Source organism: Pseudonaja textilis, chromosome 9 (assembly GCF_049901715.1).
Source record: "Pseudonaja textilis isolate UNSWEBS1 chromosome 9, rPseTex1.2, whole genome shotgun sequence".
NCBI lineage: Eukaryota > Metazoa > Chordata > Lepidosauria > Squamata > Elapidae > Pseudonaja > Pseudonaja textilis.
In genome coordinates this window covers 16,769,912-16,797,546 of record NC_141998.1, presented here as the reverse complement: position 1 = coordinate 16,797,546, position 27,635 = coordinate 16,769,912, and the positions used below count along the sequence as shown (strand labels likewise).

The following is a 27,635-nucleotide window of genomic DNA, read 5'->3' as shown; positions in this document are numbered from 1 at the left end:
TTGATAGGACTCTCCCAATTTTGACCATTTGTTGTCTGTTTGACAGGAATGCTTCTGAATCCAGTTATGCAGGTGTCCAGAGATACCATAAGATTTTAGTTTTAGGAGTAGTTTGTCATGTACCACTGAATCAAAGGCTTCCCAGAAGTCTATGTAGATTGTGTCTATTGCTTTGCCCTGATTGAGTTGTGTAGTCCATATGTTTTTGCAGTGTAAGAGTTGCAGATTGCAGGATAGTTTTTTCCTGAAACCAAATTGCTTATTAGAGAGTAGGTTGTTTGTTTCTAAGTGGAGGATGATGGATTGGTTAATAATTGATTCCATGACTTTACAGGTGACGCAGCATAAAGAGATCGGTCTGTAATTTTCAACTAGGCTGGGGTCTCCCTTTTTGAAGATGGGGATGACTGTGGCTAGTGACCATAGTTTTGGCAAGGAGCTGGTCCTGAAAGATTTTTCAAAGATTATGCTTAGAGGTTCGGCTATGGCAGTGAAAGCTTTTTTAAGAAGTAGCCACATCTTCTGTCTGGTCCAATAGATTGAGATGGTTTTAGATTGCACAGTGCTTTTTCAACAATGTCTTCTGTAAAATCGATATGTATTAGATCATTGTAGTTGTCTGTGGTTCAACTAGGAAATACTGGGCATGGATCCATTGCTGTTTACAAATACTGAGCCAAAGAATGTGTTAAAGAGTTTGGCTTTAATAGTGTCGTCATTACAGTCTTTACCATTAGATCCTTTCAAGGGTGGGACAGACCTTGAGTCTTTTAGTTTGTTGTTTACAAAATTGTAGAAAGTGTGGGTGGAATTGGTGCATAGAAGGTTTTCTTCTTGTTTAATGTGATAATTGGTGCATTCAGTTTTTATCCGGTGGCATAAATTTTTGTAACAGCTTTTGAAGTTGGCAATATGACCAGATGTTTTTCCGCCAAAGTGATTTTTTTTTTGATTGAAGCTTCCTTATTGTTATGGGTAATTTGTTTTTTCTGGTTTTGGGAGTTGTTAATGGTACATATAGTTTGATGACTCTTTTGACTTCAAGTAAAAATATGTTGTAATGGTCTTCTACAGTATTGCATCCAGAGAATAGAAATTGCCAATCAAGGGATGAGAGATCGTTGTTTATAAGATCATAGTTGCCTTTTTTGAAGTTATAATTGGGGATTCCGTCATTGTAATGATTTTTGTGTGGATGTATGTTGAGACAAAAGTCAATCATGTTGTGGTCACTGTTGGAAAATGGTTCTTTAATTTGTATTCCATAAATTGAATTCAAACTATTGCAGAAGATGAGATCAAGGCAGCTGTTAAGTCTAGTGTTGTTGGTTCCTAATTGTTCTAGTCCCAGATTTGTTATTACATTGTAGAACGTTGCATGTGTGGGTTCAGTTGTACATTCGTTAAGGGTCCAGTTAATATGAGGTAGATTGAAGTCACCAAGAAGGATAAAAGCATGTGGGCAGGATGCTGCCATGTTAGTAGTGTATTTAGCTTGTTTGCATGTTCGATGTCATAATCCAGGGCTCTGAAACATAGTAAGAACTGAAATGTGATATTTTAGGACAGTTCATAGACGATGGTAACAGGAATAGCAAGCTCCTGGGTAACTTGGATGTTTTTTAGATGTACGGACTTTTTATAGAAGATAGCAACACCACCTCCTCTACGGATTTCACTATCTGATCGGTAAACATGATAGTCTCTTACTATGGTAATGCAGTCAGGGAGAGATGCATTGAGCCATGTTTTTTATCTTGTATCTTGTATCATTGTGGCTTATCTGTGTTCCTGGAGACTTCCCAACTGTATGAGCTTTGCCATACTTTCAACTCTGAAATTCCTGCTCCTGCCCTGCCAAACTAATTGCTTTAGTTTGGTTTGTTCGGATTTTAAGTTACAGTTGTTTTGGGCTGAATTTTCTACAGGCTGGGGGAGTTCTTCTCCAGCCCGAGGGTAACCTGGACATTGGGGGGCAAAGTTGGAGATAATAAATGGACTCTTATTGCTTATCTGACTGTGTTGCCTTTGTGCCACACCCCAGGTCATCATAGGAAACCACTGCCCAGCAACACTGGCAGGGGAAGCTACTGTATTTAAACAAGCCTACAAGCATTGATGATGTTATCTAGCTGGGCAGTGAAATGTCTGGAAACAAATAACCAAACTAAGGGAACACCAAGACTCCACAGTTCAATTCTGACCCACGTATATCCTCTTCTTTTGGAATTGCCTTTCTGCACCGATTTCTGAATGGAGCAACTAGGAACTGATAAGGCAGAGACGCCTCAGTTCTTCTCCCACTGAAGTCATTTCATGAGAAAAGGAAGCCCTACTGTTGGAGAGACACAGAAAAATCAAGGTGAGGCAAGGAATGAAGATAAAGAAGCTTTCACGCCGATACAAATACCTGTTCTATGAGATGCTTTCGGTCAATTCCAAAAGGTTGCCACTTTGGGACAATGTCTGATTCATGCCTGACACATCCACCTGAACTTTGTGATCTGTCTCCATAATCCAGGGGTTCAGAAACGCTGGAGGAAGTTTGAGGAAACCGCTCAGAGGAAGAAGGTGACTCTACAATCTGCAGGGTTTCTATAGTGAAGTCCACCGAGAAGCTCTTGCCAAAAAAACCAGTCTTTCCAGACAGAAACATCTCAAGAATGTGGCCCTAGAAACCTTTAACCAGAAGCTGAACTGCATTATTATTTTTTGTTCAAAATCCAAACCATAAGACTTTTTCCAGCAAAAGAACTACAATGTGTGATCTAACCAAATTCCACATGGTAAGTGTGTCAAAGAAGAGAAAGCATGAGCAAACTACATGATTCAGGTGCTTCATTCACCAACCAAAGGAACTGGGGGAAACTCAGCATTCAGCCATACCAGCCATCAGTAGACACATTGAAATAAACCATATTTACATACCTCTCAAGAGAAACACTAAAATTGGTTGTGCTTCAGTGCATTTTACTACAGTGGGAAACTGCAAGCATCCTAGACCAGGATATAGCCAAAACTGCCCGCTATGACAAGAACACTTCCTGTCCAGCAGCAGCTAAGACCCAGATAAGCAGGGGTCAACAGCAGACAAACAATCAAGCAGAAAACAATACCTTAATCAAAGAACTAACAAGGAGAAAAACCACAATCCTTACAGGGAACAAACTACACACTAACTCACACTGATGAGTACAAGTAGTCATCGACTTCCAACCACAATGGAGACCAACATTTCTGTTGTTATGTGAAATATTTGTTAAGTGACCTTTGCTCCATTCTATGACTTTTCTTGCCACATTTGCTAAATGAATCGTTGCAGGTGTTAAATTAGTAACACAGTTGTTAAGTGATTCTGGCTTCCCTCTTAACTTTGCTCATCAGAAGTTCGCAAGAGATGTTCACATGATCCCAGGACACTGGGACACATCATAAATATGAACCAGCTGTCAAGCATCTGAATTTTTATCACATGACCATGGGAGATGATGCAATGATCATAAAGCGTGCAAAATGGCCATAAAATCACTGTTTTCAGCGCCATTGTAACTCTGAACGGTCACTAAATAAAGTGTTGTAAGTTGAGGAACACCTACAGTGGGTAATGAAACATCTTCAGAAAAACAACCAAACTCCGAGATCACCAAGGATTCCACAGTTCAACCCTGAGCAACATATATTCTCGTCTATTGGAACAAATCTGTCCAGAACTGCCTGGCATCTACTGATGCTTGGGAATTCTAAGCAAACAATTTAAGAGGAATCCATTTTAAAAAAAAACTTGACCAGGCTACTGGTAATAAAGTAGGAACACTCAAAATTTATTCCAAGCTTTGTTAGTTTTTTGCTCACTTTGCTGTGTAAACCCCAATTAATTCTAAAATAGTATATGTATTTCTTCCCTAACCCTAGCTGCTTGGAAAGCATTAACTTTCTTCAAGATGCTAGGGAACTTACAGCACTGCCTTGATTTCAAATCACACACACACACACACACACACCGGAATAAGACAACACTTGGATTACTGCATCCAGTTTTGGTCGCCACGATGTAAAAAAGATGTTGAGACTCTAGAAAGAGTGCAGAGAAGAGCAACAAAGATGATTAGGGGACTGGAGGCTAAAACATACGACGAACCGTTACAGGAACTGGGCCTGGCTACTCTAGGGAAGAGAAGGACCAGGGGAGACATGATAGCAGTGATCCAATATCTCAAGTTTTGCTACAAAGAAGAGGGAGTCAAGCTATTCTCCAAAGCACCTGAGGGCAGGACAAGAAGCAACGGATAGAAACTAATCAAGGAAAGAAGCAACCTAGAACTAAGGAGGAATTTCCTGACAGTGAGGACAATTAACCAGTGGAACAACTTGCCTCCAGAAGTTGCAAATGAAATTTTTAAGAAGAGACTAACCCTATACCATTTTCAGGCCTATTTGCCTGAGCAGGGGGTTGGAGTGGAAGACCTACAAGGTCCCTTACCAACTCTGTTATTCTGTTCTGTTCTGAATAGATCTGAAATTGAACTGGAGAATTTCCACGTATTTCTTTTTAGGGATAAGGGTTCGTTTACTTTGGTTCTTAGGGTTGGAAATTGTGACCTTTGGAGAGTAACTTGTTTCTAACCAACATCTCTGGATCTCAATCTGTTTCAACAGCAGGCTTAAAAGTAGAAAAACCTGGCTTGATCAAAACTAAAGGATGAAGGCAATAAAAACAGCTTTTGCAGGCAAGAATCTCTTTTAATGTGCCCGTTAGAAATTTCTCCTCCAGGCAAAGTTAGGTTACCGTTTCATTTCTCACAGTCTAGGCCTGGATTGTAAATAAAGATTTGTTCATTTATTGTGAGTGATTATCGGCCGCATTTCTTCTGAGAACTCCAAGTGGCTTGTTGGCAGCCTCCTCTTTATCTCCACACCAAGAAGTCTGACAGACTGAGGCTGTCTCATCATGTGAGAACTTAAACCTAGAGTTCTGCATTCCAACATCTTAATTATGATGCAGTCCCATCGTAATTAAAGGAGCCACGGTGGTGCAGTGGTTGGAATGAAGTATTAGAGATTAACAGAGTTGGAAAGGACCTTGAAGATCATCTAATCCAACCCCACCACCCAAGCAGGAGACCCTACACCATTTCTGACAGATGGCAGTCCAGTCTCTTCTTGAAAGCCTCCAGTGATGAAGCTCCCACAACTTCTGAAGGCAACTACTCTTCCATGGGTTGATTGCTCTGCCAGAAAATTTCTCCTTATTTCCAGGTTGAATCTCTCCTTGTTCAATTTCCATCCAACGTTCCTTGTCTGGCCTTCAGGTGCTTTGGAAAATAGTTTGACCCCTTCCTCCTCTCTGTGGCAGCCCTTCAAACATTGGGACACTGCTATCCTGTCTCCCCTGGTCTTGCTCTTCACTAGACTAGCCAGGCCCAGTTCCTGTAACCGTTCTTCATATGCTGCAGGAGGTATCCATCCCACCTACCTGTTTTCCCCCACTCCCGCTGCCAGCCCACAGAGGAGAACTACAATGCTGATCTGGCCCTCAAAGAAATACAGTTTGACACCCCTGCTTTAAGAGCCTGTATTAGTACTTCTGCTGACTGCAGGCTGTCTGCAATTTGGCAATTCCAAATCTCACCAGGCTCAAGGTTGACTCAAGTCAACTTGTCCTTCTGTCCTTCCGAGGTGGATAAAATGAGGACCCAGATTGTTGGGGGCAATGGGCTGACTCTGTAAACCGCTTAGAGAGGGCTGTAAAAGCACAGTGAAGCAGTATATAAGTCTAAGTCAGGGGTCTTCAAACTCGACAGCTTTAAGACTGTAGACTTCAACTCCCAGAATTCCTTCTCCAGTCATGTTAACTCAGGAATTCTGGGAGTTGAAGTCCACAAGTCTTAAACAAGTTTGAAGACCCCTGGTCAAAGGGTTATTGCTATACAAGTCTAAGTGTTATTGTTATTGCTAAAGGATTTTCAAATGAAATCAATACATTAATTCGATTTGCAAACGATGCAACTGATCACTGTGAGCCCCCAAAGGTGACTTAGATTTTTAGTTATGCAGGCAGGCATTGAAAAGGGTGATTTCTCCTCTTTTTTTGACATCATAGTGAATTCTTTATCTATGATCCAGTTTGCCGTCAGCAGCTTTTAGGAATTCATGCATTGAAAACAACACTTTAAACTAAAGCAGAAACATTTAAACATTTCTAGCTTGTTGAATCACATGTGTTTCATTAACTAAGTGAACATATTATTTGAATGAAGAGTGGAGCTCAACCCAAAACAGCTGTAAGTGAGTGTGCTATCATGCCTGCAGCTATAACAAACATGATGTAAAGGGAAATCATTTTCTTTCTTTCTTTTTTCTTTTCTTTTTTTGGTAAGTGAAATATGAGTCACGCGAAACAGTGCTTGCTTTTCTCAACCCTGAACTTTCTATCCAATTTTCCCCAGGCTAATACTCCCCAAATGGTTTGGATTTCAATTCCCACAGTTCTTTGAGCTTTTAATTAAAGATTTGTGTGAATCCATGTTGGGAAACTCGATTGATTCTTGGGAGCCTCTTTCTTTCTATAGCTAAACAATGAAAAAACCCTCTTGTAAAGGGAGTAAGTAGAGGTACTCCCTGATTTACAACAGTTTGTTTAGTGACTGTTCAAAGTTATGATACTGAAAAAAAACTGACTTAGGACTGTTTTTCACACTTACGACCGTTGTAGAATCCTTTGGGCCACCTTATCATAATTCAGATACTTGGCAACTGACTCATATTTATGACAATTCTAGTGTTCCGAGATCATGTGACAAGCAAAATCAGTGGGGAAAACCAAATTTCCTTAACAACCGTCTTACTAACTAACTAAACAACTTCAATTATTCACTGAACAACTATGGCAAAAAATAGGTTGTAAAATGAGGCAAAACTCATGTAATAACTGTCTCACTTAACAACAGAAATTTTAGGCTCAACTGTGGTCATAATTTGAGGAATACCTATATAGCCTTAACAAATCTGGAAGTCCCACCTGAGTGTCCATATTGTAGTCCTGAATTAATCTCCCATAAATTAATTCAATTTATCTTTGAATCTTTGTTCTTGCAAATATTTAGGGCGGCACAAAATAACCATCTCATCTATTTTCGGAGTGATTTAAGCAACCACAATCAAAATAAGTTGGGATCTGGGTTTACAGGAATACAGGTAGTCCTCAACTTACGATCACAATTGAGCCCATCTGTTGCTACATGAAACATTTCTTAAGTGACCTTTCCTCCATTTTACAACCTTTCTTGCCACAATGGTTAAGTGAATCATTGCAGTTGTTAAATTGGTAACACAGTTGTTGAGTGAATCTGGCCTCCCCACTGACTTTGCTTGTCAGAAGGTCGCTGTCATGCCCCTGTCGGAATTTGACTCAGAGGGGGCGGCTGAGCAGCTGACAGGATGTGGGAGTGTGGCTTCATTGGCTCTGGAAAAAACTGGGGAAGGGCAAAGTTTGGCTGGGCAGAGCAGGGGGGAGGTAGAGCAAGGGAGAGAGAATTCAGAAGAAGACCCAGGCTCATCCCCTCTTCATCCTAGGGCACACAGGGAAGAACGGAGAAGGGAGCAACATGAGTTGCATGGCTTATAGGGGAGGAAAGGGCCCTGATTCCCTTCATTAGCTGCAGCTGGGAACAGTGTTTCAAAAGGAAGTAGCAGTAACAGCCAGGCACATGTGTTGGCTTCGCAACTGGCAGGCCAATGGCAGGCACAAGTGGAAGTTACCGTCTGCCCCGGTCCAAGGGGAGAAGCTCTTCAGTGAAGTCCTTGATCCTCTCTTGACTGAGACCAAGGACAAAAGGAAGATCCTGCCTTCGCTCCTGAAAAGGGTGGAGCATCAGGCCGCACCCTATGACAAGCACCCTCAGGCCAGAGGGGAGTCTTCTTCCGGGTTTCATCGACCGTCAAGACCTGCTTATCAGAGTCAAGAGCAGCCTCCTGATCACCCAGGCAAGGGCAGACAGCAGTTTGCTTCTAAACGGCCCTTTCGAGGAGGAAGTCGCCCATACTGTCGTCAGTGCTAGTGCTCTTTCTGTTCCCATTGGTGGTTGTTTAGCATGGTTTGCTGATCAATGGGAGGGTATTACTTCAGATGCCTGGGTTCTATCAACCATTAGATTGGGTCTTTCACTCTAGTTCTATTCCACTCCTCCAAGGTTTTTTATCTCCTGCCCAGTATCTAGAGATCCTGGGAGGCGGAGTTTGATGGAGTCAGCAATCCAGCACTTGCCGGACCTAGAAGCCATTCAGGAGGATCCCCTCGATCAACAAGGGTTGGGATTCTATTCCAGAATTTTTGTTATCTCTAAAGCATCAGGTGGGTGGGTGGAGGACTATTCTCGATTTGAAACGACTAAATAAATATGTTGTTTACAGGCATTTCAAAATGCACACTCTTTTTTCCATTCTGGAGAGCGTTTGGCAGGGGGACTTCCTCTTATCAAAAGACTTGACAGAAGCCTATTTACATGTTCCTATTTGTTCCTCCCACAGGAGGTTTCTTCGGTTCTGTTTTCAAGGCAAACATTTCCAATACAGGGTCCTTCCCTTTGGGTTGTCATTCTTTCCCCTTTGGCAGCGTACCTTCGTGCATACTTGGTGCGTCTACAATGTTATCTGGATGACATATTAATAATGTCTTCTTCCTTTCAGAGTGCTCAGCAGGATCTGCAGGCTACTATATCTGTGCTGCAGAACCTGGGGTTTTCCATCAACCAGAAAAAGAGTCATTTCTCTCCCACGAAGCGTCTCCTTCATTTGGGGGCCATTACTGACACTGGAGTATGTCAGGTATTCTCTCCCAGGAGAGTCTGTCTGGCCTTCAGGGGATGATTCGGCATGTTCAAGCCAAGAGTTTGGTCCCTTTGGATCTTCTTCCTCAGCTGTTGGGCAAGATGATTTCCTGTATTGGAATTGTTCCCTGGGCCAGGCTTCACGCCAAATCGCTTCAGTGGTTTTTGCTTCCATTCCAGAAAGCAGGTTCCAGTAACTCCCCTAGGAAAGTAAAGTTGCCGAGACAAGTATTACTATCTTTTCATTGGTGGCTGTCCTGGGCCACGTTCAGTCTTTCAAACTGGAATCTTGTCTGATCCTCACTACAGATGCTTCCCTATCAGGTTGGGGGGCCCATCTAGGTTCCCTCTGGGCCCAGGGGTTATGGTCTCCTCAGGAACAGGCTCACAGCATTAACTGGCTGGAGCTCAGAGCAGTTCGTTTGGCCCGGGAAAATTCCTTGGCCAAGTGTCGGGGTCCAATGTCTCGGTCATGACAGACAATGTGGCCACGAAGGCTCACATCAATAGGCAAAGTGGTACCAGTTCCCGGTCCCTTATGACAGAGGTGGAGTCTCTGGTTAGGTGGGCGGAACGGAACCTTCTCTCGATCAGAGCTGAGCACATTTCTGGGTCTGATAATACACAGGCAGATTTGCTCAGCAGAACGACCACTGACCATGCGGAATGGCAGTTGCATCCCCCACATATTTGGTTTTCCCGTGGTAGATCTATTTGCCTCATCCCTTAATGCCCAACTGCCCAGATACTATACGAGGTTTTTCTCCCAGGGTGTGGAAGGCACTAATGCCTTGCATTGCAACTGGCCTTCGGGGCTCCTCTACACCTTTCCACCTTTGCCACTCATCCCAGCAGTGATTCGTAAGCTCCTGTTGAAACGGGCCAAGATCATATTGGTGGCTCCCTATTGGCCCCTCAGGCATTGGTTTGCCGATTTGAAGGATCTTTCAGTAAATCCCCCTTGGCGTATTCCTGAGGAAGATTTCTCTCTTCTCCAGGGATCCTTGTCTCACCCGGAGCCCCAGTGGTTGCAACTGGCAGTGTGGAGATTGAGTGGGACATCTTAAGGAGCGCCCACCTTTCCAACAAGGTTATACAAACGATTCAGGCCTCCAGGTGCCTGTCTACAATTCGCATTTATGAAGCTACTTGGCAAGCATTTTCAGGTTGGTGTGCCAAGTCCCAAATCTTACTTGGACAAGCTTCGGTGGTGGCAGTCTTGGAATTTTTACAGGCGGGCCTGGACAAGGGTCTTTCTCCCAATACCCTCTGACAGCAGGTGGCAGCCATTTCGTCGGTCTTATCTTATCATGTGGAAACTGGAAACTTTGGCTCAGCATCCTACAGTTCGTAGGTTCCTCAGGGGGGCTTCCAACCTTTGCCCTCTGATGGTTCATAGGTATCCCACTTGGGACTTGCCCAAAGTGTTACAGTCCCTCATCAGGTCTCCTTTTGAGCCACTTCGACAAGCCAGTCTTCATCTCCTCACTCAGAAAGTAGTTTTCCTGGTGGCAATCACCTCTGCAAGGAGGGTCTTGGAATTGGTTGCACTCTTTGCTCGTCCTGACCTCTGCATTTTCCATCCTCATCGGGTGGTTTTAAGATTGGACCCCGCCTTCATTCTGAAGGTTAACACATCCTTCCACAGAGCTTAGGAGCTGGTGCTTCCAGATTTCTATCCTCATCTGGTCCATGAGCTGAAAAAGACGTGACACACTCTGGATGTACGTAGAGCTTTAAAGATTTACATTAAACGTACTGCTGTCTTCAGACGGACAGAGTCTTTGTTTTGTTCTTTCCAGCCTTCCTCGTTTAGGGGATAAGGCCACTCCATCTCAGGTAAGCAGATGGATCAAGGCATGTATAGCCAGGGCCTATTCCCGCAGGGCTTTGCCAGTTCCAAGGGGCATTACGGTCCATTCCACCCACAGTGCGGCTACGTCTGCAGCATGGGCTACACAGGTGTTGGTGGAGGAAATCTGCAGGGCGGCTACCTGGACCTCACCTTCGCCTTTCATCTGCCATTATCATCTGGATGCCTTTGCGTCAGCGGATGCGGCATTTGGTAGACGGGTCCTCCAACAAGTCATTTTGGAATGTGCCAGTCTGGACCAGTCTTAACCCTCCCGAAGACAACCCTGCTTTGGTATGTCCTATCCTGACCTGTCGATGCCTTACAAGGGAAAATGGGCGCTGTTTACCTGAACGCCACTTTTGCTTGTAGGTGGGACAGGTCAGCCCCACCCTTAGACCGGTTCCCTTCCTGGGACAGTGGTGGGGCCGTCTCTACTAATTTCTTGTTCTTTTCACTTCATTAGAGGCAACCCGGTCTGTCGCACAGTCTTTGCATAAACTAGGGAGGAGTCACCCAGAGTGGGCGAGGCTAGGCTAATAAGCCTTTTGCGCAGACTCAGTCCTAAGCAGATAAGGAAGAGACTACCCATCCTATCCTGACTTGTCTCGACTACAAGAAAAAGTGGAGTTCAGGTAAACAACGCCCATTCTCAAAACTACCAGAAAAACTTTCATCATTGATCTCAGATCCATACCAACTCAATATCTTTTTCCTGAAAGAGAACAATCATCCATAGAATAGAATAGAATAGAATAGAATAGAATAGAATAGAATAGAATAGAATAGAATAGAATAGAATAGAATAGAATAGAACAGAATATTTATTGGCCAAGTGTGATTGGACACACAAGGAATTTGGGTGTAAATCATCCACAGACAGAAAGAAAAAGTACTTCTGCATACATACTATATTTCCTCTACTAGTAGATTATAACACTTCCTAGTACCTATCTCTTCCCACTTGTGACTATAACCGTGTTGCTTGTATCTTTACAATTTATGTGGTTTTGTTTCCTAGTATGATTTGATTGCTTATTAGTAAACTATGATTATCATTTTATTTTATTTTATTTATATACACTGAGAGCTTATGTACCAAAGACAAATTCCTTGTGTGTCCAAACACGTTTGGCCAATAAAGAATTCTATTCTATTCTATTCTATTCTATTCTATTCTATTCTATTCTATTCTATTCTATTCTATTCTGTAGGACAGGCTTGAAGGATAGCCAGATTCACAATGACTTTTGCACTAACCCTAAAACAGTCGGGGTCACAGCCTTATCGTATTTCCCCAGCATCAGTTACCATCAGCTCTGTCCTCCGAGACAAAGCTCCCATTGTGAAGTTGCATCTTCCATGTGTAAGCCTCCTGTTTCTCGCTCTTTTGTTTTTCTTTTGATCACAATCAATTCATTGAGGAAGCCAAACAAGAATCCCTGCACAAACATTGTTGCTTTGTGGGTAGCCCTCGAGAGACACCAAACTAGAAACATCCGAAATAATCTCCCATCTACTTTGAACATGGCCATTTCTGCTTAGGGGGCCCAGAGAACCCAGGACGTAGAATTAGCAGAACATTTCTCGAAAAAGTGAGGTTTTTCAGTGAGGATGCTGGAAGGCCCTAAAATGCGTGGTTGTGTCAGAACCAATCTGGGCTCCACATAGTCATCAACTTAACAACCACAGTCGACCAGGACATCAACCACTAAGCAATATGGTCATGAAATGAGTCATAATTTGCGACCTAAAAAAGGTTGCAAAAGCTGCTGCGGTTAGGCAAATCCAGCATCTTTCTTTCATTGTCAGAAGCTTCCTGGGATGGTCACAACTAGTGAACATAGGACGTGTGTGTGTGTGTGTGTGTGTGTGTGTGTGTGTGTGAGAGAGAGAGAGAGAGAGAGAGAGAGACCCACCAGCAGAGCTAAATTAAGCATTTTCCTAATTTTGACACCCCAAGGGAAAAAGGTTTGCCATCGCTGATCTAGAACTTCCTACAAACATTCTATTTTGCAAAGATGAGGAAGCTACCAGTAATTCTGCCTTGATGTCAGGTTCTCTAAAGGTTTGCGATCTTTCGCCAATCAATACATTGCTGTTGACAATATAGCATCAGATTATGGGCAATTAACAGATAAAAATACCGTCTCCTGAAGATAGAAAAGGGCACAGATGAACCAGAATTTACTGCCTCTTTGGATGATGCCATCTTGGGGGGGCACAATTGTTAAAACGGCATCCTTCCCAAGCTAGTTTTATTTTAGTTTCTTTTTTAATCTGAACTGATTGTTTTGTCTATTGCTATGTGCTGCCCAGACTCACCTTTGATGAGACGAGTGACTATATAAAGTAGGTAGATAGGCAGGCAGGCATAGACATGATTGAGAGATCAAGTCAAGGGTCTCAAAACTTGGCAAGTTTAAGTTTTATGGACTTCAACTCCCAGAATTCCTAAGTTAACATGACTGGACAAGGATTTCTGGGAGTTGAAGTCCACAAGTCTTAAAGCTGTCAAGTTTGAAGACCTCTGGATTAGATAGATAAATGAAAGATGGATGGATGGAGAGAGAGGGAGGCAGAGACAGATCTGAGAACACTTTCTTCCACAGAGATCTGTCCAATTGCTAAAACTGTCATCAGAATGTCTGCTGTTATAAATATTCTGTCCATGTTTACAAGGCATCAACCATGAGGACAGACCTTCGCATTATAGTGCCTCCACGGAGGGACATTCTTCCAATTCTAATATTTAGTCTCATTCTGAGATTTCTCTTCTTCCCCTGGGCAGCTGACAGATTAAGATAAATAATTCCACAGTTTGTGGCCTCCATTGATTTATTCATCTGTCTGGTTATTTTATTTTTAACTCCCGCTGTATCTAATATTCTACAGTGCTTGGAGCTGCTTTGCATGACAAATCACAGCAGTATCACATCAGCATCATCACCATCATTTACGCATTATTTTATATGCTCTTTGCCCTCTGACATTCTGCATAGTCTCCTTTAATCTTTCAAACAGCAGGAGAAAGGCTATGAAATCCTGTGTCCAAGGCTGGTCAAGCACAATAAAAGCCATGTCTTGAAGCAATCTCACTGGATTTATGTGCTTGGGGGTGTTGTAAATTCAGCTTCTCAATAAAGGCCTTGGAAGGATTCAAGGGCCCTGGCACTATACTTAGCTTTCATTAAATCCAACAACTAAACAGAAAGCCAGGAATGGATCCATCCGAGAGAAGAAATGAGAGACACAGAACTTCTTCTGTGCTTTGTGCCTCAGAGTAGTTTGCAAACAATTCCAAGGAGACACCAAAAAATCCTCAGTTTATACAAGTGAGCAAATTAGCCTAACAGAATGGAAGAGAATGCCAAGGATTTCAGCAACTTAGCAAGTCTACTGAAGGCCAAAGCAGAACCCAAGCTTGGCGGGGGGGACCCAAAATAAAACAGCTGGATGTTCTGTGACTACATTCTGCAGGTTCAAACCAAAGCAGGAAAAAGGAAATAATTTTGTCTGCTGTGTAGAGCACAGAATAACAGAGGTGGCAGGGAACTCGGAAGTCTTCTAGTCCAACTGCCTAGGCTAGTGATGGCAAACCTTCTTGTTGTGGTGTGCCAAAAAGTGTGCGCGTGCCAGCACCCACAATGCAATGTGCCCTCCCGTGCATGAGCACGCAACACCCCCCCCCGCTCCCTTACCCGTGCATGCGTGCCTCCCAGCTGATTTTCAGCCAGTTTGAGGCCTTTATTCACCCTCCTGGAGGCTCAAGGGAAGCCTCTGCAGCCTCGGGAGGCCGAAAAAATGGGGCCTTCTGGAAATACCAGAAGTGCCCATTTTCAGCCTCCAGAGGGCCTCTGAAGTCTGGGGGAGCTGTTTTTGCCCTCCCGGGGGCTCGGGGGAAGCTTCTGCAGCCTCTGGAGGCTGAAAAACAGGCCCATTTTGGCACTTCTGGTATTTCCGGAAGTTTGGCTGGGGCTCGTGTGCCCACATAAATGTTCCACATGCCACCTGTGGCACACATGCCATCGGTTCGCCAACATAGCCCTATACTATTTTAGACAAATGGTTGTCCAGTCCCTTCTTAAAAGCCTCCAGAGTTGGAGCACCCACAAATTCTGAAGGCAAGCTGTTCCACTGGTTATTTGTTCTCCCTGTCAGGAAATATTTCCTTAGTTCTAAGTTGCTTCTCTCTTTGTTCAGTTTCCATCGGTTGCTTCTTGTCTTGCCTTCGGGTGCTTTGGGAAATAAATAAAAACCCACTAGCAGCCTAAACTGAGATGGACAGAGAGCCGTTCTGTTTGCAGGCTGCAAAGTCAGCCTGCCAACGCCTTGCCTCCAAATGCAAGCAAACACCTTGCACCACCAACAACCTCCCCCGCCCCGCCAATTCAGAAAACCTACATATCAAAGGGGATGAACATCACTGTGGTTATCGCAAAAACATCCATTCCTGAGCTCAGAAACACCGCCTAGAACTGCACAAATGAAACAAAATGTTTCTGGCACTTCAAACCATTTTCTACCCCCTTCGCCTCCTGGTTCTGGACAGATAACAGCTTGCCTTGATATCTCAGCCAACATAGTATGGTTCCCCCCACCCTCGCCTTGGCTCCGTCCAAGGAAAAGCAACATTTCAAACTTTTATCAGCCGGCCTTGGCCAGAGACACACTGAGGTTACTTTTAATTAAGATGATGCATTGGTTTTGGAGACAAAACAGGGAGGAACCTGCGAGGAGGAGGAGGAGAGGCAGACTCCCACAGTTTCTGCACTTCAGGCCAAGGGCAAATCAGGATGGAGTGCTAATGTAGGGGAGGGAGGCAAACATCAGCAAGGAGTGGCTATCTGGATATCAAGCTTATTAATAACAACCAGAGGCTGTGATTTATTTAACGCACAATAGTTACAGACACAGCAATGGAAAGAAATATGGCTACCCCCATTATCTCCCAGTGCTCAAAACCCACTGGGAATACTGCCTTGCAGCCTCTTTTTGAGAAACCACTGTTTGGAATGTATGTGGGAGTTCTCCCATCTTCCCCTTGTCCCACGGAATGGAATGGAATAGACTAGACTAGACTAGACTAGACTAGACTAAAATAGAATAAAATAGAATAGAATAGAATAGCTTTATTGTCACTCTGAATGTACACATTCAATGCATACATTAAAATGAAATTTCATTGCATACGGCTCTCAAAGGGTCGCCACATCTAATATACACTACCTAACCATGACAGAATGAATGAATTTTCACCCACGGCCCTCACAAGCTCCGTTTTCAGCTGCAATGGCCTCCTGCAACCCTCTGCAAGCGAAAATGGAGTTCGAGCTCCGTTTTCACTAGCAGAGGCATCGCGGGCCGGTCTTTTGCCGTTTCCAGGGCAGCCCCACGGACCAGATCTAAGCACCCTCCGGACCAGATCTGGCCCCCAGACCTCAAGTTTGACATCCCTGCTATATGCTGAGGCCCATGGGAGACTGTTACCTTCCCACCAATGTGGTACCTATTTATCTATTCACATTTGCATGCTTCTGAACTGCTAGGTGGGCAGGACCTGAGGCAAGGAACGGGAGCTCACCCCGTCACATAGGACTTGGATCTCAAACCTAGGCTATGTGCTTTCCAGCCGACAAGCTCAGAGTCTTCAGCCACTGAGCCATCATGTTCCTCTATTTGTATATTACCAGTGCTGAACTCCAAAGCCAAAAAGGAAAGTAATTAGCACAAAATCAATCCTTCTGCCTGTTACTCGCTTACAACTTTTAAGGATCAAGAACGCTTAAAGCTCTAATGGCACACCAGGCCAGAAGTGGCCTCTCTGCTTTCTTTCTTGGCGCTAATCATGGTTGAAGATCAGAACTGTTTCATGTCATATAAGCTTCCTTTGACAGCTCTCGCCACAGAAACATCCTCACAGCCAAGTGTTCACGTCATTTGTTTTAGAACACTTCCCGAAAGCAAGACAGTTTCTCCCTTAAAAGAACTCGTTTACATTCTTAGGAAAGGAGAAAAAAACTAATCTAACTTCTACCACTTGGATCCTTCACTTTTTTTTTTCTCCAGCAAGCACCGCTATCAGGGGAAACAGACTGTTGATTCTCTATTGACTTTCTAGTAAAAATTTCCCAAATATCTTTGTTAGGCAGATTGTGGTTTTTTTTTGCCACATTTTATAAGCGATAAACATAATTCAGTTTTTTGAAAGGCCAGCACAGTCCTGGTTTCACTTTTTGGACATTACCAGGTGCAGGTGGGAGTCCCGTTAAGCCAAAAATTAGTATATGTAAATCAAAGGTGGCTGCTTTAGGAAAAAGAACACAGTTCCTTTCTCATATTCATTGGCACCATCTGGGATAGTACGCAAATGGTCTCATTTCCTGAAAGGCAACGTAGATTAGGATGCAAAGTTTGTGCCATCTGCCCTCACCGTATTTATAAAAAGGAGTTTTTCTAATCTTTCCACCAATGTTAAATACAAACACAGGTGGTCCTTGACTTACGATCACAATCGAGCTCAAAATTTCCATTGCTAAGCAGTGTTAAGTGAGCTGCGCCTCATCTTACAACCTTTTGGGCCACAGTTATTAAGCGAAGCAAATGGATCATGCAGTCGTTAAGCAAATCTGGCTTCCCCCATTGACTTTCCTTGCCAGAGGCTGGGTGGAAAGGTTACAAATGGTGATTACTTGACCTCGGAATACAGGTAGTCCTTGACTTACAACAGTTCATTTAGTGACTAATGGCACAGAAAACTGTGAGCTATGACAGTTTTTCACACTTATGACCATTTCAGTGTCCCTCTGATCATGTGATCAAAGTCCAGATGCTTGGCAACTGGTGTTCTGACTTCGTCAAACATAATTAATCACAAACTTGTTTTAAGAGCAAAACCTATTTTATTGCAATGCTGGGAATTGTTTCCATTCCCAACCAGAACTAATCTTAAACAGTCCCCCAAGATAAGCACATACCTTTCAGTTATGTGGAATGCTGCCAAAAAACAGAAGTATCCAATTAACTATAAAAGAAGCCAACTGAAGTACAAGAAAAAAACCAATCGAAGTACAAACAGCTTCAACGATGACTCAGAACCGATTGAACTACTTTGCTTCCTGCAAAAGTTTCTTCATCTTGGCCTGACTTTTATCCCTTATGGGAAGGGCAATCACCTCCCAGCCTTACTCCTGAGTCCCCCCTTTTGTTTCAGCTGCTCTTGCCTTCTAGCAGCTCTGTGCACACGCGCACTGGGAACAGGCTCCCCTGGTCACTCTGCCTCACTACTGCCAGACTCTGAAGGCTTTGGAGTCAGCACACAATTTCCAGATGGCCCTGGTCCCATCTCTGCATCAGACTCAGAACCCTTGTCCAAGTCCTCTCCAGACTCCCTGACTGGTCCCCGTTCTTCCTCACTGCCCGACTCCGCTGCCATCTGCACTGGCGGCTGGCGAACCACAACAACTGGTTCATATTTATGATGGTTGCAGTGTCCCAAGGTCATTTGATCCCCTTTGGCGACCTTCTCACAAAATCAATGGGGAAGCCAGATTTACTTAACAACCGGGTTACCAACTTATCAACTGCAGTGATTCACTTAACAACTGTGGCAAGAAAGGTCATACAATGGGGCAAATCTCACTTAACAAATGTCTCGCTTAACAAAAGAAATTTTGGGCTCAATTTTGGTCGTTAAGTCAAGGATTATCTGGAGTGCAATGGTCATAAATACATGCCAATTGCCAAGCCCCCCAATTTTGATCACATGACCATGGGGATGCTGCAACAGTCGTGAGTGTGAAAAACAGTCCTGAATCATTTTTTTCCAGGGCTGTTGTAACTGTGAATGGTCACTAAACAAATGGATAGAGAGTCCTCTATCCATATATTCCATCTACCTGGAATATATTCTGATGAAAAATGACAATATACAAAGTCTGAATATTACCTGTATATTAAATCAAAATATAAGTAATTCCAATGAAGAAGTTTTTTTAAAAGAAAAGAATTGACATTTTGCTCTCAATTTGTTTATTTCTCTCCTCCCTGGTTCTTTGGGAGAACTCCATCGCTTTTACAAATGCCTGGTAAAACTAAGAAACACTTGCCTTGGCTGACAACATCCAAACATTGAGCAGGCTTCTACCAAGATGCCCAAATCTTGAGGTTTAGTTTGGTTTATTGTCATTGCACCTTGTACAACGAAATCAAACACCATCTTCAGTGTACATCATGACTGTGACCATGAAAATAAACACAAACACACATCCATCACCCTCCACACATTGAACCGGAAACCCCCCGACACCACACCAACACTGCACTATACAGCAGAATTCAAAAGAGCTACTGTGCTGGGATAGAAGCTGTTTTTCAGCCTATTTGTCCTTGTTTTTATTATTCTGTACCGTCTGCCAGATGATGATAGTTCAAAAAAAGGGGTGCCAAGGATGAGGTAGATCTTTTGAGAATGTTTTGAACTTTCATAAGGCAGCAGGAGCTATAAAGCTCTTCCAAAGAAGGGAGAAGGCAACCAATGATCTTCTGGGCAATGACGTTAACCCTCTGGAGTGCTTTCCTCTCTGCCCCTGTGCAATTGGCAAACCATACAGAGGTGCAGTAAGTTAATATACTCTCTATGGTGCAGCGGTAGAAAGTCACCAGCAGTTTTTCATTCAGTTGTTGTTTTCTGAGAAGCCTCTGCTGGGCCCTTTTGACTAGGGCTGCAATGTGGGCACTCCAGGTCAGGTCCTCTTTTAGGGTAACACACAGAAACTTAAAACTGGCCACTTGCTCCACTCGGTCTCCATTGATAAGCAAGGTGCAGACAGGGGTGAGAGTCTACTGGTTCAGACCGGTTCTATAGAACTGGTTGTTACGATTCTGCGCAATTCAGAGAACCAGCAAATCGTGCCCCTGGCTGGCCCCGACCCTCTCTACCCGCCCCTCCCCTCCCCACACAGTCCGTCCTTATCGCGCATGTGCAACATCACGCACATGCCTGACATCGCTGACTGCGTTCTTCCCTGCCCAGTCACTCCTTAAGGTATTTCTTTCTTTTTCCTCCTGATGATCAGCTGTTCCAATGATCAGCTGTGACAGGATCCCCCTCGCTGTCTTACTGCTTCACCCAGGAGGCTTCCCTGAGGCCCAGAAGGCCCCATAGTGGAGTATAGGGGTGCTGTGCACCCCCCAGGCTGTTTCTTTCCCCTTCCTGAGCCCCAGCGAAGCCTTCTGGGAGCAAAAACACACACACCCCGGAAGCTCCTCTGAGGCCCAGAAGGCCCCAAAATGGAGCATGGGGGGGTGCTGCATGTCCCCCCCCCAGCCTTCATTTTTTTTCCTTCCTGGGCCACAGGCCTTCTGGGAGCAAAATCCCCGGAGGCTTCACTGAGGCCCAGAAGGCCCCCAAAATGAGAAGGGGAGGTTGCCAAAAAAAAAAAGCCACGCCCACCCAGTCACATGGCCATGCCCATCTGGCCACACCCACCTGGCCACGCCCGCAGAACCAGTTGTCAGAAAATTTGAATCCCACCCCTGGGTGTAGATGCTCAAAATCAACATAGGAACAATGAGTTTTGTGTGGATTTGTGTTATTTCTATGTTTCTCAACCTTAGGCAACTTTAAGATGCATGGACTGCAACTCCCAGAATTCCCCAGTGGACTATGCCTGCTGGGGGATTCTGGGAGTTGAAATCCAATCATCTTAAAGTTGCTGAAGTTTGGCTACAAAAGTTGCAAAGAGAGTCAAATTGACTATTTTGATTAAAGAAAAAAAAATACAATTAACTTTGTTTCGACTTGAATACCACTTTTGGACTTTCTGCTTGAGATGGGGGAAGAAAGTGAAAAAAGAATGAAGCTTTGATTTTGGGTTTTGCCGATTAGATAGGTTTGTTGATATAGAAATGGCCATTTTGTATTACAATATCTAAGTAAAAAGTTGAGGTTTGATGCCATTACCTTATTCTATTGCACCAAAAGGTGTCGTAGGTCAACGCTGCTTCTTCCTTCCTTTCCTTTTCCCTACACTTTCCTCTTCACTTTTCCCTTCCTTATTTTCCTATTACTTTTTTTTGTATTTTTACCTTAAATCAAATTTCGAATGAGAAAAATTTTCCGTGGTTGAAAAATACTGTGTGACTTCATTTGTTCTCTTCCTGCAAAGAAACATTGGAGGAGCTGTGAAACATGCGGGTTCCCCAGGGAGAATCCTCTCAAGAGCAAAACGAAAATAATCTTTTAGTTTCTTTTTTGAACAGCCTCTGTTGTAAAGTTATTAGCAAACAGTTCTGCACTTTATTCTAATGGACAAAACAGAGCAAGGGTGTTGTTGTTTTTTTCCCTTGGGGAGAAATTACAACGCAATGACACATAAATACTCCCACCAATTCTGCCTTTGTCACCAAATTTACCACAGTGTGACAGCTACTTTTCGGGAGACGTCTGACCCCAGACTACAATCCCTGAATTATGAGACACCCTCTTCCCTATATTGCAGGGATCCAGTTCCGTGGCCATGGGATGCCAGGAACCAGGCTGCACAAACACACAAAACCCCATCCATGGCAGCACACAAAACCACGCCCCCTCTGGTCCACGGAAAAACCTCTCTCCACGGAACCGGTCTCTGGTACCCCAAAGGTTTGGGCCTGCTGCTTTATTGTATAACCATTGGAGCTGTTCCATTACCAAAGGCATTTGACTCCAATTATTCAGTTACTCCAACCAGATATGTTTTCATGGGTGGCACCATTTGCTGCTTGGATAGATGCTCATTTAGCGACCAAAATTGGGACCAACAACTTTGAAGTGGTTGCTAAGTAAAACCATGACCGTGCTTATGTTCTAACTTCAGCTTTCCCTTGCTTTAAAGACCTGCAAAGACCATAATTGTGAGGACGGGCCATAAAATTACGTTTTCATAAGCATGAACAGCCACTAAACGAGCCAGTTTCTAATTGAGGACTACCTGTATTTGAGCTGTGGTGGCGGAGTGGTTAGAGCGCAGTACTGCAAGCTACTTCTGCTGACTACCAGCTGCCTGCAATTTGGCAGTTCGATTCTCACCAGGCTCAAGATTGACTCAGCCTTCCATCCTTCTGAGGTGGGTAAAATGAGGAGCCAGATTGTTGGGGGCAAGAGGCTGGCTCTGTAAACTGCTTAGAGTGGGCTGTAAATCACTATAAAGCAGTATACAGGTATAAGCACTATTGCTATTGCTACACACCTGTCTGTTTGGTATTTAGTTTCAGATCCCATCTTCTGTTCAGGAGCTCAAGGCAACCTCCCAATTTTTCCCCCATAACCACATCCCTACAAGGCCGGTTAGGTCAAAAGACAACAGGGCCCAGGTGACCTATTGAGCTTCCATGGCTGAGGATGGCTCTGAACCCAGCCTGGCCCTTTGCTCTCTCTCTGGCACCGTTTTGTGTTTTTCCCTGGGCAGGTGGACACCAAGCCAACATAGCTAAGCTGTTGTCACTTCTCGTTTAAATTTCCTAAGGAGGCCACAGGGAGACCTAAGGAAGCCAGAGGTGACCTTATAATAATCATATTATCATATTATATTATCTTGCAGGGGATAGTCTGGAGTTGACAAAGGAAGGGCGTGTAGGAAAGACTCAAATTATAGCAGTCAGCAAAAGGCTTAGAAACTTGTTTTTCCACTTTTCCATTTGTGACCTGCCACCCACCCTCTCTGGCAGAAGTTACAAAACTTCTTCTCACAGCTACGAAGGGACAAAGGAAACTATCTGCTCCTTACTGATGACATAACGCAGAAAGCTCACAATAAAACCAATTTCACAATGTGCTTCTTACCTGCTGCCAGAATCACTGGAGTATGATAGACAGACAGGTAGGTAACACAACATACTATCAGAATAACAGAGTTGGAAGGGACCCAAGAGGCCTTCTAGACTAACCTTATTGGGGTCCCGTGCCGATAATTGCGCATGCGCTTGGGAGCTCACGCTTGTGTGCCATCACCCAGAAGGCAATGCGCACGGGGTCACCATGCCCCCTGAGCATGTGCCTGTGACCCATGTGACCTGCGCGCTTCTTTGCATGCGCGTGTGACCCCCGCCGCGCACGTGTTCTGCGTACACGTGCATGTCTCCCGCATACCACTGCGCCCCTGTGCATGAGCACCAGATACCCAACAATAAGCTGTCTGAGCGAGGGCTCATGTGCCAGCAGTAATGGTTCTGCGTGCCTCTTCCGGAACGCATGCCACATCCCTATACCATTTCAGACAAATAGCTGCCCAATCTCTTCTTAAAAACTTCCAGTGTTGAAGCATTCACAACTTCTGGAGGCAAGTTGTACCACTGATTAATTGTTCTCGCTGTCAGAACATGTCGCCTTAGTTCTAGGTTGTGTCTCTCCTTGATTAGTTTCCACCCATTGCTTGTTCTTCCTTCGGGTACTTTGGAGCAGGGATCCCAGGGGTGGGATTCAACTGGTGTTACTACCGGTTCGGTGAGAGTGCCTTTTGCACATGCGGGTGCTCAGCGTTTGAAAATCCTCTTCTTCCCTGCTTTTTGAACCTCATCTGTGCCGCGCAAAGCAGCTGAGGTTGAAAAAGCAGGAAATAAAGGACAGCGAAGAACACGGGCCGGTGGGTGGGCCAAACAGCAAACCGGTTCTGTGTCTTCTTCTTTTCAGAGCTACCAGTTCTATAGAACCAGGCCAAACCGGTAGCATCCCATCCCTAAGGGATCCCCAAACCCCAGGCTATGGATCAGTACCAGTCCACGGCCTGTTAGGAAGTTGAGTGGCAGGTGAGCGAAACTGTACATGCAAGGGATATAGGTGGCATGCTCCTCCTCCACACATCCCTGGTGTGTGAAAAAAAAATGGTCTTCCACTAAACCAGCCCCAGGTGCCCAAGAAGTTGGGGATCGCTGCTTTGGAGAGGAGGTTGATCCCCTCTTCTTTGTGGCAGCCCACAGCCTATTAATGATTGGAGGACTTACGTGGAGGAGATAATGATTGGAGGAGTTACTTAAGAAGCCCTCAAATGAGCATGAGGCATCCAAATTAGCAGAAGATCAGTATCACAAAACCTGAGAACCGCTTCTGTCTACCAACTGGAAAATTCTTTTCTTGACTCTCAGCTCTCAAGATACAGCTCATCCACAGACCAAGAAGGCAGCTTTTCAGCTACTGCTTCTCTCAAAATTTACCAAGATTGCCCTGCTGCTAAATGTTGTCCAAAACGGCTATCATGCTTCGCATCTGCTATGGTTGCAATCTAGACTTTCCACCCTCTTAACCCCCAACTCAGAAATTGCCTACTTGGTAAAAGATTCACGGACATGATATGGCCGGATGCTTATCTATATTGCAGGCTACAATAAAGCCTCAGAAAATGTACTAGAAGATCTGAATGCCACATTAAACACCAGTCAAAGCACAGACCTGTGTTTCAGGGGCTTCGTTTGAGTTTCTGGCCCTCCTGAGTCAATAGATACTTTGCTATTCTCTTCAGGACTGTGGGAAACAGCTGGGATTGTTGACTTAATAATCCTCTCAAGCGTGGAAACTGCTGATTCTCCTCTCTCCAACTCGGTTCCTAGTCATTGCTAGAGCAAGAAAAAAAATTTAAAAATATATTATCAGACATTTAATATCTTATCAAGCCTGGGGGAAACCATGGTCTTAATTTTTTTGTAGTGGGTGAAGAGCCTACAGTCTGGAAGCGATCATTTCCAATAGCCCCAACTATCATGAGAATGCAACATCTAAAGCAGGTGTCCCCAAACTTGGCAACTTTAAGACTTGTGGATTTCAACTCCCAGAATTCTGGAAGTTGAAGTCCACAAGTCTTAAAGTTGCCAAGTTTGAAGACCCCGATCTAAAGCTTTACAGAGATTCTCATGGACTGAAGAAGCTCCTTGGATGAGAAGCGAAATGTTTTCAAGGGGAAAAAAAACAAGGAAGTTAACTTGCCTTTTGAGAAGCTTCTCTAGGACAACATCTATTAAGTCACAGATTATCTAGTCATGTAGTTGAAACTTGTCAATGGCAGAAGAAAAATGCATTTATTTGCCTTTCATCCAGCCTTATTGTTGTTTATAAATAACTCGAGGCAGTGAATATACCTAATACTCCTTTCTCCTCCAATTTTCCCAACAACAACCCTGTGAGGTGGGTTGGGCTGAGAGGGAGGGGCAGGGCCAAAGTCACTCATGCAGCTTTAATGTCTAGAACTCACCATCTCCTAGTGATTGACCCAAAAATCACCCAGATGGCTTTCGTGCCTAAGGTGAGACTAGAACTCAGCATCTCCTGGTGATTGATCCAGAATCACCCAGACGGCTTTCATGACTAAGGTGAGACTAGAACTCAGCATCTCCTGGTGATTGATCCAGAATCACCCAGATGGCTTTTGTGCCTAAGGTGGAACTAAAACTCACTCTTCTGGTTCAGCATTTTAACTACTAGACTAAGCTGTCTCTTTAAATATAGTCATACATTTTCATTTTGCTTACTTATTAGATTTGTTTGGGACCTGTTTTGTTTTTCTGCCATTTGGCTATTTATTTTTACTACTGCTACTTGTCTCAGTTTTACAATTCTGATCGTTGTCACTGATCTGCTGTCAACCTCTTGGCTACGCTGTAGGGAAGGCAGATTCAGAGAGTTGGCAATCAGTAAATAGGCAATAAATAACTATTTGAGTAACTGCCTATGAAGAAAGCGAGCATTACATCTAATGAGCAAAGAGATTAAGGAATTATTTAAAAGGCATCATAGAAGCAATATCCTTTAAGCGTTTAGCATAAAAAGCATATGTGTTGCATTTATAGCCCATGCTCCTCTGGAAATTCAAGGCAGCTTATATACTGCAGCCTGCCACAACCACACAGCATACATCCAGAAACTTTGTTCAACAACAACATCCCTAAAGTAGATTAAGTGGTGAGATAACAGCTGGTCCAAAGTCAGCCAAGATATTTCATGATCAAGTAAAAGCAAGATCTGGAATCTGTCCCCAATCTTAGTCCAACATTACACAAAGACTCCAGTCTTTGTTCATTCTCTTGTGGGGATGATGAGCAGGCACTATTTTGTCTAAGTGCCTATGAGAATTTTGACCACAGATATTCTAGCTGGGATACTAACAGAAGAAATACTAGCAACCAGGACCCCAATTTTCTGAAAAGAGGAAGAAGGATCAAGCCATGTGTGGCGATTCTCTCCCAAATAACCAAAGCTCCTTTGCCATGGCGGTTCAGTGTTAACTCTCTACCATTGTGTGGCTGAATACAACTCCTTAGTAGCCATACAAAGCCTTTTCTAATTTGCTATCCCCTCCCTTTGAATTGCTTTTTCTTGCTAGCCATGGCTAGGTGTACATGATATACTCAAGCTAAACCAAGTGAACTGCATTATGGCTTAGCAAAACAGGTGAATGCACTGTTTGCTCAGGTAAAATGGAAGGAAGGAAAAGATGGAGGGATGGAAGGATGGAGAGAAGGAGGGAGGAAGTGAGGGAGGACCTCTCCTCTCCTAGAAGAATGAAATATTTTAGGAAATATTAAAAAGGCAGAATATTATATTTCCCTGGATGATAAAAGAAGAAACATGTTTTAAAGACAGAAAGCAACTCCTGCTGCCAGTAGATATTGCGTGCCCATTAAGAAAGACTGGGGCAGCATATCTACAAGACAAAAGACCTCCAGATCCAGGGTGATGGGATTAAGACATAATCTCCAGGACATAATAGGATTAACCCAGCAGAGCTCACCACATGACACAATCACCTGGACACACTGCATCACCCAGCAAACTTCAACCAAACTGGGACTCACAACCTACGAAGTTAGCTATGGCCCCTACAACAGCCAACAGAATACATGTTCTTGCACAGGAACATGAAGTTCAAGTTCAAAGCTCAAGAGAAGGTATGAATACCCCTCTCTCTCAACTCCATGTGGTCAGGAGGACCATGTGCTTGATGGTTCTGCTTCACCATTAAACCATCTTTCCAATCAGCCTCCATGTTTCCAGTGTCTTTTTCCCGGCTTGGAACTGAACAAGATGGATATTTCTTCCAAGGGAAGGAAGGAAGGAAGGGAGGAAGGCTTATAGAACCTATGCTGAGAAACAGAAGCAAAAAGAATACCCTGCATGTTTTATGACCCTCATTTTAAATTCAGACAATTCAGGTCCAGGATCATTCCAATCAAACACAACTGCAACAGCCATTCCAGACTTTGTAACTAATTCAAAATCCACACTGTGCCAACTGCAAAAATGCATTCTCTGCTATCTGTTTTGGAACAGCCTTGAACAAGGCAATCTAGATTCTGCTATTCATTGTTTTCTTATCATTCAACTCCACCAACTTCGAAGCCTGCCAGCCCCTTCCTAAGCAACTGAAAAATTACTATACAGTAACAACAACATGCAGCTCTCACCATCTGGCTCCCTGAACTTCCGCTGGTAACCTTGCCTCTAAACAAACTACTTCTACTTCTACTCTACTTCTACTTCTACTTCTACTTCTACTTCTACTTTACTTCTACTTCTTCTTCTTCTTCTTCTTCTTCTTCTTCTTCTTCTTCTTCTTCTTCTTCCTCTTCCTCTTCCTCTTCCTCCTCCTCCTCCTCCTCCTCCTCCTCCTCTCTATGGCAGATCTAGGTTATGACAAAATGCCAACCCACAAAGGGCAACACAAACTACCAAAAGTGAAGCCTTTGACAGAATTCTGGGATCAAATGTAATGGGTTTTTCTTTTCAACTATATCTCAGTGGATTTAGCCTGATGACCAATAAGCATTATTACAGAAGCTCTATAAGTAAAGAGTGAGTTGAAATGCTAGGCGAAGTTATAAATATGAGGTCACAGGAGTTTGATCCTTCTTCCTGATGTTTTAAGGTGGCCTTTCTCCAGGCTAATCTTCTGCAGAGCAATCGGGGTCTACCTACAACTGCAGATACCAGA

General features: G+C 43.9%; 1 protein-coding gene across 19 annotated transcripts in view; it reads right to left on the bottom strand.

Moving 5' to 3' along the window:
- ST3GAL4 (ST3 beta-galactoside alpha-2,3-sialyltransferase 4) overlaps positions 1-27,635 on the bottom strand; it is a 152,042-nt gene that overhangs the window by 92,983 nt on the left and 31,424 nt on the right. For 3 of the 19 annotated variants that reach the window (XM_087939064.1, XM_087939067.1, XM_087939045.1), the window contains exon 2: positions 24,104-24,267. The exons of 15 other annotated variants lie outside the window; for them this stretch is intronic. The gene's annotated coding sequence lies outside the window, so the exon portion shown is untranslated. Of the gene's footprint in view, positions 1-24,103; positions 24,268-27,635 lie in introns of those variants that run through there. One more of the 19 variants, XM_087939060.1, reaches the window with a different exon arrangement.